The sequence below is a fragment of the Euprymna scolopes genome, chromosome 3 (assembly GCF_053919585.1).
Source record: "Euprymna scolopes isolate OS-2025 chromosome 3, ASM5391958v1, whole genome shotgun sequence".
Classification (NCBI taxonomy): domain Eukaryota; kingdom Metazoa; phylum Mollusca; class Cephalopoda; order Sepiida; family Sepiolidae; genus Euprymna; species Euprymna scolopes.
In genome coordinates, this window is record NC_136484.1 from 177,896,592 (window position 1) to 177,905,315 (window position 8,724).

The following is an 8,724-nucleotide window of genomic DNA, read 5'->3' on the forward strand; positions in this document are numbered from 1 at the left end:
TGTAAAAAAAAAAACAGCGAATGTATCCAACTAACATATTTGTCATCTAACATACGTCCACGAGTAATATCAACGTAGTTCAAACATACGTGTACTATTAATTAAGCCCTTTATACTAAATGATATAAGTTTAAAGTTTTCGCGTTTTTATTAAATGAATATATAAGTACTTTAAAGATAGCATTATCATATTTCTATAAAGATTCGACTTGAATATTCGAATAATATAAATGCTGTTATAATTGTCTTATAAACTTTATAGGTCACTATAATGATATAAAGTCGCTTACAATAAGAAAGTGAGGAAAAGTTGTTTGGGTTATTGAAAACGTCAACTCTTTTGTTGTCTCAGAGTAGGCATTAATCATTCGGAGATTATTACTTCGGGCAACGTTTTTAATCAGATAACAATGTCAGAATTAATCTTCCCGATTCATTGGAGCCTATTGATTATGCCATTATTGAGCCTCGCCTGATCGCATTAGAAAAATATTACAATTACAGCTATATTTAAGGATATTTCTTGTTGGTTTTTAATGTATTCACTGTGAGTTCTCAAAGAGGTCATAATCAGAGATGAATAATTGAAAACGTAGATTCCCGTACATCCAACAAATTGCACATAAAGTCAATTGTGATTCTTAGGATGTGATGCAGTTTGTGGAAGATAGGGAAGTTTAGAGATAAAGAGAGAGATAGAGAGAGAAAGAGGGGGAGGGAGATTACCACGGACAAAGAGCCCCACGAAATGAGCTCAGTTTGTCTTTATTTTATTTTATTTTCCTTTATTCATTTATTTTATAAGAGTATAGTGTTTACATTTCATTACTAGTAATTCATCCCTCACAAAATGTTCAATAGAAATTAAATAAAACTACTAACAACAGAACTTTACCGGAGAGCTTAATCTCGGGGCAGGATTACACACACGTAACGATTATACCGCTTTATTACATCATCTAGAAAAACTAAATACCTACTAAAACTTTCTGCATTGCATAACTTACTGCCATATTTGCTATTATTAGACAAACCATCTTGGAATTTGTACAGTTTTCATTAGTGCTGTACACGCTTTACTTTACGCTATACAACTTCCATAAAGTAATAAAATAAAAATGTCAATATAATAATGCGCATCTTTTAAATAATATTTCGATATATTAATCCTCATAGGAGAATATTGTCTTTATTAAATAAAGTGTAAAACAACGTCGCATGTGTTAATGTTTAATTTACTAATGCATAACATCGGAAAATATGTAATGATTTTGTCTATAGACTATTAATGGGGTGTCTACTAACAACATAATTGAAATGAATTCTAAGGAAAATATTTCACTTAATAATCTTTCAGATAACACATGTAAACTTTATTATGTTCGCGTCACATTAATTGACTGCTCTTCTATAGTAGTTTCTGTTTCTTTTCTGAATGCTATTCCCTATGAATTTGAGCAACTGGATATACATATAGCAATTAACTCGCCAATATGCCACATTGATGAGAATACATTTAATTACACAATTCACTAGTAATGGAATAATTCTAATGTGGCAATGTCCCGTGATGTAGATTACTCAAAAGTAATTAGTTCCAAGTGACAATGTTCTGTATAGTATGCAATAACGATGTATTAAATACTTCTCAATGTAAAGACCAATAGAGTGAAAGACAGCTACAAGCGTGGATTTAATAAGTCTTTCCTCTACAATCTTAACGTTAAGTATAATTAACCTGATTGAAGGTCTGATTTCACTAGAAACTTTCGAAATGTTAGACCGGCTCTATTTCAATGCAAAAACATTTTGTAAGGCGACGTAGACAGATATAGAAACATGAAAACGAATGCGAATGTTTACTTCACAATTAAATTGTTACATGGCCACCACGATTTTACATGCAATTCTGCCATCCTCTTTTAATCTCGTAAAAGTCGTTGTGTCTCCCATCTCTCTCGTTTCCCTGAAATCGACGCATTCGTCTCCTTTCTGTAATGCTATGAATTTCCTTGTGTTTAAACATTCAGCCGGTGCCGCTGTGGATTGATCGGTTTATTTATTTACTGATTTTTTTTTGCTTGCCGGCATTTAATGACGTATCTCTGAATCTTCCGCACACCAATGGCAGCGGTGATATCTCAGATATTCACACCACCAATATCTGAAAAAGAGAGATGAAACTTTCAGATCATGAATGGATACGTGCAGTCAGCATAACACTGTAATTTTACAGCTCTAATTCATTCGTACAGGATAAACACTTTAGGGATTACTGTTGGAACACCCCTCCCAGATTGTACAAAAAATTATTGACACCACATTGAATATGAGAAAAGAAACAGGTGTAATCCTAAACAATGCACATAAATCGAATATGCAGTGTAATCAAAGATCAACCAGATTAAATAAAAATGAGTACATAAAGTCATATTATCAAATATATTGGAAACACATTTATAATTTTAACGATTTTTCAGTAATTTTTTCTCTCGTAGAAGAATTCGATCGTGTAAATATTATTGAGACTACAACATATACTCTATTAAGCATATTTGATTGAAAGGCCATACCATACTATATTACAGGGACTTGAAATTATATGAGGATATAACACCGTAAATCAGATTAAAATATATATATATGCTTATCATACATGAATACGAGGTCTGTCTAAAAAGCATCCGACCATTAGCCCAGAAAAAAATATTTCACATGCCTGACAAGGTTTGGACACTAATCCGCTTCGAAATAGGCGCCGTGTGCTTGCACGCATTTAGTTCACCGATCGTTCCACTTCTAGAAACTCCTCTGAGAGTCTTCTTTTTGAATGGTGTCCATCTCCGCCGTCGCGTTCTACATCATCTCTTCTATACTCTCAGAACGGGATCCTTTCAGTTTCGTCTCAAATTTTGTAAACAACTAGGGGTCGTGATAACTGGAGAGGAGTACTGGATGTATGAGTACTACCAAGAAACAAAACGTCAGTCGTTGCAATGGAAGCATCCCGAATCTCAAAGCCCGAAAAACCGCGAGAGGCGCCAAGCAAAATCAAGGTGATGCTGGCTGTCTTTTTGATATCTGTGAAATTGTGGTCCATGAGTAAGCACCAGAAGGACACAGAGTTACAAATGAATGTTATCAAGATATTCTCACGTCTTCTCTGTGACGAAGTTCAACGCAAAGGAGCAAACATGGGGACTGCAAAATTTTTGGGCAACTGAACGACGACAACGACCCAGCACATTCATTTAATTTGATCCACCATTTCTTTGCCAAACAAGGAATTGTAATCGTTTGCCAACCGTTTTAGTCTCTTGGCATAATCCCTTGCTACTTCTGGTTGTTTTCAAAATTGAAGACGTCACTGAAAGGATCAAGTTGTGAGAGTAGGGAAGAGATAATTCATAATGCAACGGCGTATATGACCACTATTCGAAAAGAATGCTTCCAGATGTGTTTCCAGCAATTCACTGATCGGTGGTCTAAGTGCGTCTAGTTTGAAGAGGATTGGACCCAAACCCCGTCCGATATGTGGAATATTTCTTCTGGCATAAGGTCGAATACTTTTTAGACAGGCTTCGTACTTTCACTTTTACATGTTTTAATGCTGGCACTAGAAATTGTATTTATGTTTTCCTTTATATTAAAGAGTGCGCAGAAGAGGACTAGTGGTAAGGGGAATATAAGGCAAATACGAAAGGGGACGCAAATGGAAGAGGAGGATTATGGGAGGGGGATGGATATTAGTAGCTTCAGTTTTTTAAAGTTTGTTTTCCTTCTTTTACATTACTATATGCCTAGTTCGTGATTTTCCTTCTTTTAGATTATGTTTCACTTGCAAGGGGTTTCTTTAAGAGTTTACCTGTTTGAAGTATTACTATCGATTTATAATCTAATCTGTCTTTGGACTTCGATTTCTCCTGTTCTTTTTTCCATGTAATTAAGGATGGTTCCTAATGTTCCTACAATTATTCGTATTATGTTTATTTTCTTCAGGTTGTACATATCTATTAGTTCTCTGGAACTTTACGAATATTTGTTTCATTATCCTGTCTTTTGCTCTTCACTTTGCGCGTGTTTGGACGTAAACAATCTACAGTTTAGCAGATTCTTTTTTGCTTGTTGATTATTATGACATCTGGTTTTCTGACTTGGACGTGTTTATCTATTTATGGGTCCATAGCCAAATGATTTTTTTTTGTTTTCATATTCAGTATAGTGTTCGGTGTGTTTGAATTATATCACTATTTGTTTGGCATATATTTGTTCCAAATGCACGACCGCCCTCCTGTGGTCGCGACTGTCTTTGTATTCTTTTAAGTTAATTTGCTGTGTTTTCAGATGCGTTACCGTCTGTTTTGTCTGTATCCGTAAAGGTTATATTTACGGTTTTCTTGCATTTTTCTATTTTATCTAAAACAAAGTTCATTCTAATCGACATGTAGCGCTTTCTCTTCCAAGTTTTCTTTACTTGTCTTTTTTCTGTTTAGTTTCATTATATTAGGCATTGTTCCTCCTGGGGTATTTCTGGCTGCGGTTTTCTGGTTGTGTGAATATTCTGCACGAACTTTTCGAACTACCTTTTGTGCTTTCTACACATCAGTATACAGTTATGGTTCTTCTCCACCCTTCGTTCCTTTTTACATAGAATCTGTCAGTATTTTTGTTTAATGCATCGTGCATCGTCAGTCCTCAGATAAAGATACCTAAGTTCGTCTTTAATCCAATATATAAATTGTTCAGCGTATCTTATTAGTGATACTGCCCAGGTGTTTAATGCATTTCATTAGATTTCTACTGCATAGTTCGTTTTTAAAGAGTTATATGTTTTTCTCAATACACTCTTCCAACTTTGTTTTCCCATTTTTGTAGATTTGATCTTTCCTGCCAGTATGTCATCTTCTCCAAGCGCCCTCTGATGTCTCTAATTTCCTCCCTTTCTCTCTCCAGTAGTGCACGCATTTCCCTCTAAAATTTCGTTTCAATGTATTGGCTTAATAATATGAGTGTGTTAATCAGCTTTTCTAGATCAATTCTGTATTCTTTGCAAGCATATTCAGGTAACCCATATACATGAGGTTGTGTAATCTTTGGTCTGCGAGTGTAAACTTTTATCGAGCATTACATTTTTTCGTACTTAGTTTAGTGGCATTATGGCTATTAAAAACAATAGCGATTATACGCGTATGATACCTTTCTATATTATTATATATGATACGTACTAAGGGATCTAGATGTGTTCACTCAGTTATAAATTTCGAGTTTTTATATTGATATCAAATAGGTTATTTACCTCTAATTGATTAGTGCCGTCACTTTTTACATTATCTTTTTAAACGAAGGTATTTTTTTTTCTGCTGGCCATCCGTTCTCTTTAGTTTTTATTTTGTAGATATATCTCAGACATCATACCAGGCTATCAAACAGTACCGTGATTTTTTACCTATATATATGCATAACATCGTGGCGTGGATTTTATTTTGCCATTTTATTAGGGTCGTCTTGAAGTTTCTTCATTAATTAATGTGTGTCTTATTTCTACGGTTTACTATTGTTTATTTGTGTTGGCCTTTGGTCATTTTAATTTTTCATTCATCTTCATTTTCTGTAATCTTGACGTGGTCTCAAGATCTGATTACAAAAATGGTTGACTTCTGTTGAGCCTCATTGGATACGTTTTTATTATTCCTCAGTTAACCTTTTAGAATAATTGTATATAAATTCTTCCTAAATTGTTGTTTTTTATATTGTGCAGATTTGTACTTGTATTTTATCAGTCTTCGTTCGTTCTGATATGCCGTTTTATGTTTTAGTCGGTCATGATCTTTATTGTACGGCAGATTTCAACTTTTAGATAGATTTCTCTGTTTCTTCTTTTTGTTAGTGAATTTTGTTTCTGTTCTATTTTTTTTTATTAGTTTTTCCAGTTTTATTTTTCAACTGATTTTGCACGAACATATATTAAATTGTTTAGATCTGTGATAATCTCTTTAAATATACATAAGGAACTCGGTGACTTTTCCATTTTTCATTTTAAATTATCATTATCATTATATTATTACGCTTATCGCTCCGTCCGTTATCATGCTGTGCATCCCTAAAAAAGGAAAGTGGAATGAATATTCCCAAAAGTAGAATATTCCAAATAAACCTTGTTAAGAAAAAAAAAATGAGTGTCACTGTTAATGCGAAGCTAATAAAAATGATTTGTCTTTCTTGGCCTTTTGGCTAAGATCAAAGAGTAGTATCTGTTCTTCAGGTGCTACATTTCAATTTCTTCTTTCTCGGTGGAAGAGAAATCCTTTACGACTAAGACAATTTTGGGGAGGCATTGTGAATAGGTATTACGTTTAATGTAACAAAGTTTTAATATTAAAAAATATTAACTGGAGAAAAGTTATTTCTGATTTAATTACAAAATGCCCTGGAAGTGTTACTTCTGATTAATTATAAAATGCCCTGGAAATGTCCGTTCTGATTATTTTTTTGTTTACTTGCCTCCCCGCAAGGTCGGAATTGGACAGGACGTCGGTTAAAAATTAAGGGGGAAACCAGCTCCCCAAAATGGGCTCTCGGATCAATAACAAAAATAAGAATTGTATCAGTAATGAAGAATTTCTCCTCCATTAACCAAGACCAAGAAAGGGGGATTAAATCACTGCAATGCTGAAACTGGTAGTACACTGAGAAATTCATGGTGAAGCAATGCTTACCTTGTCTCAAACCGTGTTTATGTTGTTATGTATTACTTTCGAAAAGCTGCTGACACAGTTTATGATTTAAACATTACTTTATTTCAAGTATATTTATAGCAGTGGGTTAAGGGATATGAAGCCAGTCCCGGAAATTACTCAAAACGTTTACGATTTAAAGATTACTTTATTTCATGTATATTTTTACCAGTGAGGTGGGGGATATTAAATCAGTCCCGAAAATGGGTGAAACCGTTTGGCATTACACATTGCTATATTCAATGTATATTTTTAACATTGGGGTTGAAAATATGAAGTCGGTTCCGGAAATTGCTGCAAACATTTACGTTTTGGACATTACTTTATTTAATGTATACGTTTAACAGTAGGATGGGAGATGAGAAATCAGTCCGGATATGGCTGGAGCAGTTTACGATTTATACATTACTTTATTTCATGTATATTTTTAGCAGTGGGGTGGAGATTATAAGTCAGTTCCAGAAATTGCTGAAATAGTTTACTATTTAGACATTACAGTATTTCATGTATATTTTTAACAGTGCGTTTGAGGATATAAAGTCAGTCCCGGAAATGGCTGAAACAGTTTACTATATAGACATTACATTATTCCATGTATATTTTTAACAGTGGGCTGGGGATATACAGTCGGTTACGAAAATGGCAGGAACAGTTTATATATAGACCTTACATTATTTCATGTATATAACCCTTATCCCTGAGTGGCTTCCGGACCTTGGTAAGTGGTGATCACTATGTAAAAAAAAAAACATATCGGTGGGTTGGGTCTGTAAAGTCGCTCCCGGCAATGGCTTAAACAGTTTACTATTTAGTCATTACATTATTTCATGTATATTATTAGCAGTGGATTGGGATATAATGTCGGTCCCGGAAATGACTGAAGCATTACAGAAATTACATAATGTCATGTATATTTTTAACCGTGGGTAAGGGATATAAAGTCCGTCCCGGAAATGGCTGAAACAGTTTACTATTTCGACATTACATTATTTCATGTATACTTTTAGAAGTTGGTTTGGGATACAAAGTCGGTCCCGGAAATGGCTGAAACAGTTTCCTATATAGACATTACATTATTTCATGTATATTTGTAGCAGTAGGTTTTGGATATTAAGTCAATCCCGTAAATGGCTGAAGCAGTTTACTATTTAGACATTACATTATTTAATGAATATTTTTAGCTGTAGGTTTGGGATATGAAGTCGGTCCCGGAAATGGCTGAAATAGTTTGCTTTTTAGACATTACAATACTTCATTTATATCTTTAATCGTGGGTTGGGGATATAAAGTCAGTCACGGCAATGGCTGAAACAGTTTACTATTTAGACATTACATTATTTCATGCATTCTTTAAATCGTGGGTTGGGGATATAAAGCCAGTCCCGGAAATGGCTGAAACAGATTACTATATAAACATTACATTATTTCATGTATATTGTTAGCATTGAGTTGGAGATATTATAGTGGGTATTGGAAATGGCTGAAACAGTTTACTATTTTGACATTACATTATTTGTATATTTTTAGCAGTGGGATTCGGATATAAAGTCGGTCCCGGAAATGGCTGAAAAAGTTTACTATATAGACATTACATTATTTCATGTATATTTTTATCCGTGGGTTGGAGCTGTAGAGTCGGTTCCGCAAATGGCTGAAGCAGGTTATTATTTAGACATTACATTATTCCATGTATATTGTAAACAATGGGATTTGGAATATAAAGTCAGTCCCGGAAATGGTTGAAACTGTTTACTATTTAGACCTTACATTATTCCATGTATATTTTAGCAGTGGGGTTGGAACATAAAATCGGTCTCGGAAATGGCTGAAACAGTTTACTATATAGACATTACATTATTTCATCTATATTCGTAGCAGTAGGTTGAGGATATAATGTATGTCCCGGAAATGGCTGAAACTGTTTACTATTTAGACATTACATTATTTCATGTATATTTTTAGCAGTGGGTTTGGGATATGAAGTCGGTCC

At 34.1% G+C, this 8,724-nt stretch overlaps 1 pseudogene; it reads left to right on the forward strand.

Moving 5' to 3' along the window:
* The first annotated feature begins 6,210 nt into the window (after positions 1-6,210).
* Positions 6,211-6,308, forward strand: LOC145265270 (U2 spliceosomal RNA; annotated as a pseudogene).
* Positions 6,309-8,724: the final 2,416 nt, after the last annotated feature.